At 49.6% G+C, this 6,000-nt stretch overlaps 19 non-coding genes across 19 annotated transcripts; all 19 read left to right on the top strand.

Moving 5' to 3' along the window:
• Nucleotides 1–210: 210 nt before the first annotated feature.
• On the top strand, nucleotides 211–292 carry trnas-cga (transfer RNA serine (anticodon CGA)). The gene has a single exon. It is a non-coding gene; the product is annotated as a tRNA-Ser (tRNA).
• Nucleotides 293–457: 165 nt separating this feature from the next.
• trnas-uga (transfer RNA serine (anticodon UGA)) lies at nucleotides 458–539 on the top strand. Its single transcript has one exon. It is a non-coding gene; the product is annotated as a tRNA-Ser (tRNA).
• A 251-nt stretch (nucleotides 540–790) lies between these two features.
• On the top strand, nucleotides 791–872 carry trnas-cga (transfer RNA serine (anticodon CGA)). Its single transcript has one exon. It is a non-coding gene; the product is annotated as a tRNA-Ser (tRNA).
• A 153-nt stretch (nucleotides 873–1,025) lies between these two features.
• Nucleotides 1,026–1,107, top strand: trnas-uga (transfer RNA serine (anticodon UGA)). Its single transcript has one exon. It is a non-coding gene; the product is annotated as a tRNA-Ser (tRNA).
• A 260-nt stretch (nucleotides 1,108–1,367) lies between these two features.
• On the top strand, nucleotides 1,368–1,449 carry trnas-cga (transfer RNA serine (anticodon CGA)). The gene has a single exon. It is a non-coding gene; the product is annotated as a tRNA-Ser (tRNA).
• Nucleotides 1,450–1,602: 153 nt separating this feature from the next.
• Nucleotides 1,603–1,684, top strand: trnas-uga (transfer RNA serine (anticodon UGA)). Its single transcript has one exon. It is a non-coding gene; the product is annotated as a tRNA-Ser (tRNA).
• A 259-nt stretch (nucleotides 1,685–1,943) lies between these two features.
• trnas-cga (transfer RNA serine (anticodon CGA)) lies at nucleotides 1,944–2,025 on the top strand. Its single transcript has one exon. It is a non-coding gene; the product is annotated as a tRNA-Ser (tRNA).
• A 165-nt stretch (nucleotides 2,026–2,190) lies between these two features.
• Nucleotides 2,191–2,272, top strand: trnas-uga (transfer RNA serine (anticodon UGA)). Its single transcript has one exon. It is a non-coding gene; the product is annotated as a tRNA-Ser (tRNA).
• Nucleotides 2,273–2,712: 440 nt separating this feature from the next.
• Nucleotides 2,713–2,794, top strand: trnas-cga (transfer RNA serine (anticodon CGA)). The gene has a single exon. It is a non-coding gene; the product is annotated as a tRNA-Ser (tRNA).
• Nucleotides 2,795–3,053: 259 nt separating this feature from the next.
• On the top strand, nucleotides 3,054–3,135 carry trnas-cga (transfer RNA serine (anticodon CGA)). The gene has a single exon. It is a non-coding gene; the product is annotated as a tRNA-Ser (tRNA).
• A 165-nt stretch (nucleotides 3,136–3,300) lies between these two features.
• Nucleotides 3,301–3,382, top strand: trnas-uga (transfer RNA serine (anticodon UGA)). The gene has a single exon. It is a non-coding gene; the product is annotated as a tRNA-Ser (tRNA).
• A 251-nt stretch (nucleotides 3,383–3,633) lies between these two features.
• trnas-cga (transfer RNA serine (anticodon CGA)) lies at nucleotides 3,634–3,715 on the top strand. The gene has a single exon. It is a non-coding gene; the product is annotated as a tRNA-Ser (tRNA).
• A 153-nt stretch (nucleotides 3,716–3,868) lies between these two features.
• Nucleotides 3,869–3,950, top strand: trnas-uga (transfer RNA serine (anticodon UGA)). Its single transcript has one exon. It is a non-coding gene; the product is annotated as a tRNA-Ser (tRNA).
• A 260-nt stretch (nucleotides 3,951–4,210) lies between these two features.
• On the top strand, nucleotides 4,211–4,292 carry trnas-cga (transfer RNA serine (anticodon CGA)). Its single transcript has one exon. It is a non-coding gene; the product is annotated as a tRNA-Ser (tRNA).
• Nucleotides 4,293–4,445: 153 nt separating this feature from the next.
• On the top strand, nucleotides 4,446–4,527 carry trnas-uga (transfer RNA serine (anticodon UGA)). Its single transcript has one exon. It is a non-coding gene; the product is annotated as a tRNA-Ser (tRNA).
• A 259-nt stretch (nucleotides 4,528–4,786) lies between these two features.
• trnas-cga (transfer RNA serine (anticodon CGA)) lies at nucleotides 4,787–4,868 on the top strand. The gene has a single exon. It is a non-coding gene; the product is annotated as a tRNA-Ser (tRNA).
• Nucleotides 4,869–5,033: 165 nt separating this feature from the next.
• On the top strand, nucleotides 5,034–5,115 carry trnas-uga (transfer RNA serine (anticodon UGA)). The gene has a single exon. It is a non-coding gene; the product is annotated as a tRNA-Ser (tRNA).
• Nucleotides 5,116–5,555: 440 nt separating this feature from the next.
• Nucleotides 5,556–5,637, top strand: trnas-cga (transfer RNA serine (anticodon CGA)). Its single transcript has one exon. It is a non-coding gene; the product is annotated as a tRNA-Ser (tRNA).
• A 259-nt stretch (nucleotides 5,638–5,896) lies between these two features.
• trnas-cga (transfer RNA serine (anticodon CGA)) lies at nucleotides 5,897–5,978 on the top strand. The gene has a single exon. It is a non-coding gene; the product is annotated as a tRNA-Ser (tRNA).
• Nucleotides 5,979–6,000: the final 22 nt, after the last annotated feature.

The raw sequence follows: 6,000 nt of genomic DNA on the forward strand, positions 1-6,000 counted from the left end.
TGCGGCAAGGCCATGAAATTTACCAACATATCTTCCTGGTCCCTTATCTCTGCCCTTTTAAAGCTACACATGTAATGCCATGTCTCTCAGTGAAGAAAGGTGGTCCTGCGTTTGACATGTGTGAACTTATGCTTGTACCTCCGATCGCCATCCTTCAGGTAGCATGTTTGCATGTCTTTTTTTCTGTTCATGACCCCGTTGGTGAAATAAGCTGTGATGGCCGAGAGGTTAAGGCGTTGGACTCGAAATCCAATGGGGTTTCCCCGCGCAGGATCGAACCCTGCTCGCAGCGTTTCTTTGACTAGTTGTTCTCCTGCCACCCATTTGAGACCCACGACTGGAATCGGCCAAGGCAGTTGAAACAAACCGTGAAGCCAAATCTTATAGCGCTGTCTCTTCCAGCTGAAGCTATGGCACGATGTGCACGATTTTTTCCCATGTGTGCAAAGACCGTGCAGCTGTGATGGTCGAGAGGTTAAGGCGTTGGACTTGAAATCCAATGGGGTCTCCCCGCGCAGGTTCGAACCCTGCTCACAGCGGTGTCCTTTCTTGTAAAAGGGATGACGCACCACTTGATTTGTGCGGCAAGGCCATGAAATTTACCAACATATATTCCTGGTCTCTTATCTCTGCCCTTTTCAAGCTACACATGTAATGCCATGTCTCTTAGTGAAGAAAAGTGGTCCTGCGTTTGACATGTGTGAACTTATGCTTGTACCTCCGATCGCCATCCTTCAGGTAGCATGTTTGCATGTCTTTTTTTCTGTTCATGACCCCGTTGGTGAAATAAGCTGTGATGGCCGAGAGGTTAAGGCGTTGGACTCGAAATCCAATGGGTTTTCCCCGCGCAGGTTCGAACCCTGCTCGCAGCGTTTCTTTGACTAGTTGTTCTCCTGCCACCCATTTGAGACCCACGACTGGAATCGGCCAAGGCAGTTGAAACAAACCGTGAAGCCAAATCTTATAGCGCTGTCTCTTCCAGCTGAAGCTGTGGGCCGTTGTGCACGTTTTTCCACTTGTGTGCAGCTGTGATGGCCGAGTGGTTAAGGAGTTGGACTTGAAATCCAATGGAGTCTCCCCGCGCAGGTTCGAACCCTGCTCACAGCGGCGTCCTTTGTTGCAAGAGCGATGAACAGACCGCTTGATTTGTGCGGCAAGACAGCAGGCCATGAAATTGACCAACATATCTTCCTGGCCTCTTACCTGTGCCCTTTTCAAACTACACATATAATGGCACGTCTCTCATTGAAGAAAAGTCGTCCTACCTTTGACATCTCTTCATTTATGCTTGTCCCTCTGATCGCCATCCTTCAGGTAGCATGTTTGCATGTCTTTGTTTTCTGTTCATGACGCCATTAGTGAAATAAGCTGTGATGGCCGAGAGGTTAAGGTGTTGGACTCGAAATCCAATGGGGTTTCCCCGCGCAGGTTCGAACCCTGCTCACAGCGTTTCTTTGACTAGTTGTTCTCCTGCCACCCATTTGAGACCCACGACTGGAATCGTCCAAGGCAGTTGAAACAAACCGTGAAGCCAAATCTTATAGCGCTGTCTCTTCCAGCTGAAGCTGTGGGCCGTTGTGCACGTTTTTCCACCTGTGTGCAGCTGTGATGGCCGAGTGGTTAAGGCGTTGGACTTGAAATCCAATGGGGTCTCCCCGCGCAGGTTCGAACCCTGCTCACAGCGGCGTCCTTTGTTGCAAGAGCGATGAACGGAGCGCTTGATTTGTGCGGCAAGACAGCAGGCCATGAAATTGACCAACATATCTTCCTGGCCTCTTACCTGTGCCCTTTTGAAACTACACACATAATTGCACGTCTCTCATTGAAGAAAAGTCGTCCTACCTTTGACATCTGTTCATTTATGCTTGTCCCTCTGATCGCCATCCTTCAGGTAGCATGTTTGCATGTCTTTTTTTCTGTTCATGACCCAGTTGGTGAAAAAAGCTGTGATGGCCGAGAGGTTAAGGCGTTGGACTCGAAATCCAATGGGGTTTCCCCGCGCAGGTTCGAACCCTGCTCGCAGCGTTTCTTTGACTAGTTGTTCTCCTGCCACCCATTTGAGACCCACGACTGGAATCGGCCAAGGCAGTTGAAACAAACAGTGAAGCCAAATCTTATAGCGCTGTCTCTTCCAGCTGAAGCTATGGCACGTTGTGCACGATTTTTTCCCATGTGTGCAAAGACTGTGCAGCTGTGATGGCCGAGAGGTTAAGGCGTTGGACTTGAAATCCAATGGGGTCTCCCCGCGCAGGTTCGAACCCTGCTCACAGCGGTGTCCTTTCTTGTAAAAGGGATGACGCACCACTTGATTTGTGCGGCAAGGCCATGAAATTTACCAACATATCTTCCTGGTCTCTTATCTCTGCCCTTTTCAAGCTACACATGTAATGCCATGGGTGCGTCTCAACATGCCTCCTCGATCCTCGATGCTCGATCCTCGATGGGCGTTCCCACTGATCTATAACTAACACTGGATAGACTATCCCATTGTTTCCCCCCCCTCATTCTTTATGTAGATCAGTGAGGATCGAGGCATCGAGGAGCGAGGGAGGACGTATAAACGCTGCATGAAATGCACCCCATGTCTCTCAGTGAAGAAAAGTGGTCCTGCGTTTGACATGTGTGAACTTATGCTTGTACCTCCGATCGCCATCCTTCAGGTAGCATGTTTGCATGTCTTTTTTTCTGTTCATGACCCCGTTGGTGAAATAAGCTGTGATGGCCGAGAGGTTAAGGCTTTGGACTCGAAATCCAATGGGGTTTCCCCGCGCAGGTTCGAACCCTGCTCACAGCGGCGTCCTTTGTTGCAAGAGCGATGAACGGACCGCTTGATTTGTGCGGCAAGACAGCAGGCCATGAAATTGACCAACATATCTTCCTGGCCTCTTACCTGTGCCCTTTTGAAACTACACATATAATTGCACGTCTCTCATTGAAGAAAAGTCGTCCTACCTTTGACATCTGTTCATTTATGCTTGTCCCTCTGATCGCCATCCTTCAGGTAGCATGTTTGCATGTCTTTTTTTCTGTTCATGACCCAGTTGGTGAATTAAGCTGTGATGGCCGAGAGGTTAAGGCGTTGGACTCGAAATCCAATGGGGTTTCCCCGCGCAGGTTCGAACCCTGCTCGCAGCGTTTCTTTGACTAGTTGTTCTCCTGCCACCCATTTGAGACCCACGACTGGAATCGGCCAAGGCAGTTGAAACAAACCGTGAAGCCAAATCTTATAGCGCTGTCTCTTCCAGCTGAAGCTATGGCACGATGTGCACGATTTTTTCCCATGTGTGCAAAGACCGTGCAGCTGTGATGGCCGAGAGGTTAAGGCGTTGGACTTGAAATCCAATGGGGTCTCCCCGCGCAGGTTCGAACCCTGCTCACAGCGGTGTCCTTTCTTGTAAAAGGGATGACGCACCACTTGATTTGTGCGGCAAGGCCATGAAATTTACCAACATATATTCCTGGTCTCTTATCTCTGCCCTTTTCAAGCTACACATGTAATGCCATGTCTCTTAGTGAAGAAAAGTGGTCCTGCGTTTGACATGTGTGAACTTACGCTTGTACCTCCGATCGCCATCCTTCAGGTAGCATGTTTGCATGTCTTTTTTTCTGTTCATGACCCCGTTGGTGAAATAAGCTGTGATGGCCGAGAGGTTAAGGCGTTGGACTCGAAACCCAATGGGGTTTCCCCGCGCAGGTTCGAACCCTGCTCGCAGCGTTTCTTTGACTAGTTGTTCTCCTGCCACCCATTTGAGACCCACGACTGGAATCGGCCAAGGCAGTTGAAACAAACCGTGAAGCCAAATTTTAAAGCGCTGTCTCTTCCAGCTGAAGCTGTGGGCCGTTGTGCACGTTTTTCCACTTGTGTGCAGCTGTGATGGCCGAGTGGTTAAGGCGTTGGACTTGAAATCCAATGGAGTCTCCCCGCGCAGGTTCGAACCCTGCTCACAGCGGCGTCCTTTGTTGCAAGAGCGATGAACAGACCGCTTGATTTGTGCGGCAAGACAGCAGGCCATGAAATTGACCAACATATCTTCCTGGCCTCTTACCTGTGCCCTTTTCAAACTACACATATAATGGCACGTCTCTCATTGAAGAAAAGTCGTCCTACCTTTGACATCTCTTCATTTATGCTTGTCCCTCTGATCGCCATCCTTCAGGTAGCATGTTTGCATGTCTTTGTTTTCTGTTCATGACGCCATTAGTGAAATAAGCTGTGATGGCCGAGAGGTTAAGGCGTTGGATTCGAAATCCAATGGGGTTTTCCCGCGCAGGTTCGAACCCTGCTCGCAGCGTTTCTTTGACTAGTTGTTCTCCTGCCACCCATTTGAGACCCACGACTGGAATCGTCCAAGGCAGTTGAAACAAACCGTGAAGCCAAATCTTATAGCGCTGTCTCTTCCAGCTGAAGCTGTGGGCCGTTGTGCACGTTTTTCCACTTGTGTGCAGCTGGGATGGCCGAGTGGTTAAGGCGTTGGACTTGAAATCCAATGGGGTCTCCCCGCGCAGGTTCGAACCCTGCTCACAGCGGCGTCCTTTGTTGCAAGAGCGATGAACGGACCGCTTGATTTGTGCGGCAAGACAGCAGGCCATGAAATTGACCAACATATCTTCCTGGCCTCTTACCTGTGCCCTTTTGAAACTACACACATAATTGCACGTCTCTCATTGAAGAAAAGTCGTCCTACCTTTGACATCTGTTCATTTATGCTTGTCCCTCTGATCGCCATCCTTCAGGTAGCATGTTTGCATGTCTTTTTTTCTGTTCATGACCCAGTTGGTGAAAAAAGCTGTGATGGCCGAGAGGTTAAGGCGTTGGACTCGAAATCCAATGGGGTTTCCCCGCGCAGGTTCGAACCCTGCTCGCAGCGTTTCTTTGACTAGTTGTTCTCCTGCCACCCATTTGAGACCCACGACTGGAATCGGCCAAGGCAGTTGAAACAAACCGTGAAGCCAAATCTTATAGCGCTGTCTCTTCCAGCTGAAGCTATGGCACGTTGTGCACGATTTTTTCCCATGTGTGCAAAGACCGTGCAGCTGTGATGGCCGAGAGGTTAAGGCGTTGGACTTGAAATCCAATGGGGTCTCCCCGCGCAGGTTCGAACCCTGCTCACAGCGGTGTCCTTTCTTGTAAAAGGGATGACGCACCACTTGATTTGTGCGGCAAGGCCATGAAATTTACCAACATATCTTCCTGGTCTCTTATCTCTGCCCTTTTCAAGCTACACATGTAATGCCATGGGTGCGTCTCAACATGCCTCCTCGATCCTCGATGCTCGATCCTCGATGGGCGTTCCCACTGATCTATAACTAACACTGGATAGACTATCCCATTGTTTCCCCCCCCTCATTCTTTATGTAGATCAGTGAGGATCGAGGCATCGAGGAGCGAGGGAGGACGTATAAACGCTGCATGAAATGCACCCCATGTCTCTCAGTGAAGAAAAGTGGTCCTGCGTTTGACATGTGTGAACTTATGCTTGTACCTCCGATCGCCATCCTTCAGGTAGCATGTTTGCATGTCTTTTTTTCTGTTCATGACCCCGTTGGTGAAATAAGCTGTGATGGCCGAGAGGTTAAGGCGTTGGACTCGAAATCCAATGGGGTTTCCCCGCGCAGGTTCGAACCCTGCTCACAGCGGCGTCCTTTGTTGCAAGAGCGATGAACGGACCGCTTGATTTGTGCGGCAAGACAGCAGGCCATGAAATTGACCAACATATCTTCCTGGCCTCTTACCTGTGCCCTTTTGAAACTACACATATAATTGCACGTCTCTCATTGAAGAAAAGTCGTCCTACCTTTGACATCTGTTCATTTATGCTTGTCCCTCTGATCGCCATCCTTCAGGTAGCATGTTTGCATGTCTTTTTTTCTGTTCATGACCCAGTTGGTGAATTAAGCTGTGATGGCCGAGAGGTTAAGGCGTTGGACTCGAAATCCAATGGGGTTTCCCCGCGCAGGTTCGAACCCTGCTCGCAGCGTTTCTTTGACTAGTTGTTCTCC

Source organism: Sardina pilchardus, chromosome 16 (assembly GCF_963854185.1).
Source record: "Sardina pilchardus chromosome 16, fSarPil1.1, whole genome shotgun sequence".
Taxonomy (NCBI): domain Eukaryota; kingdom Metazoa; phylum Chordata; class Actinopteri; order Clupeiformes; family Clupeidae; genus Sardina; species Sardina pilchardus.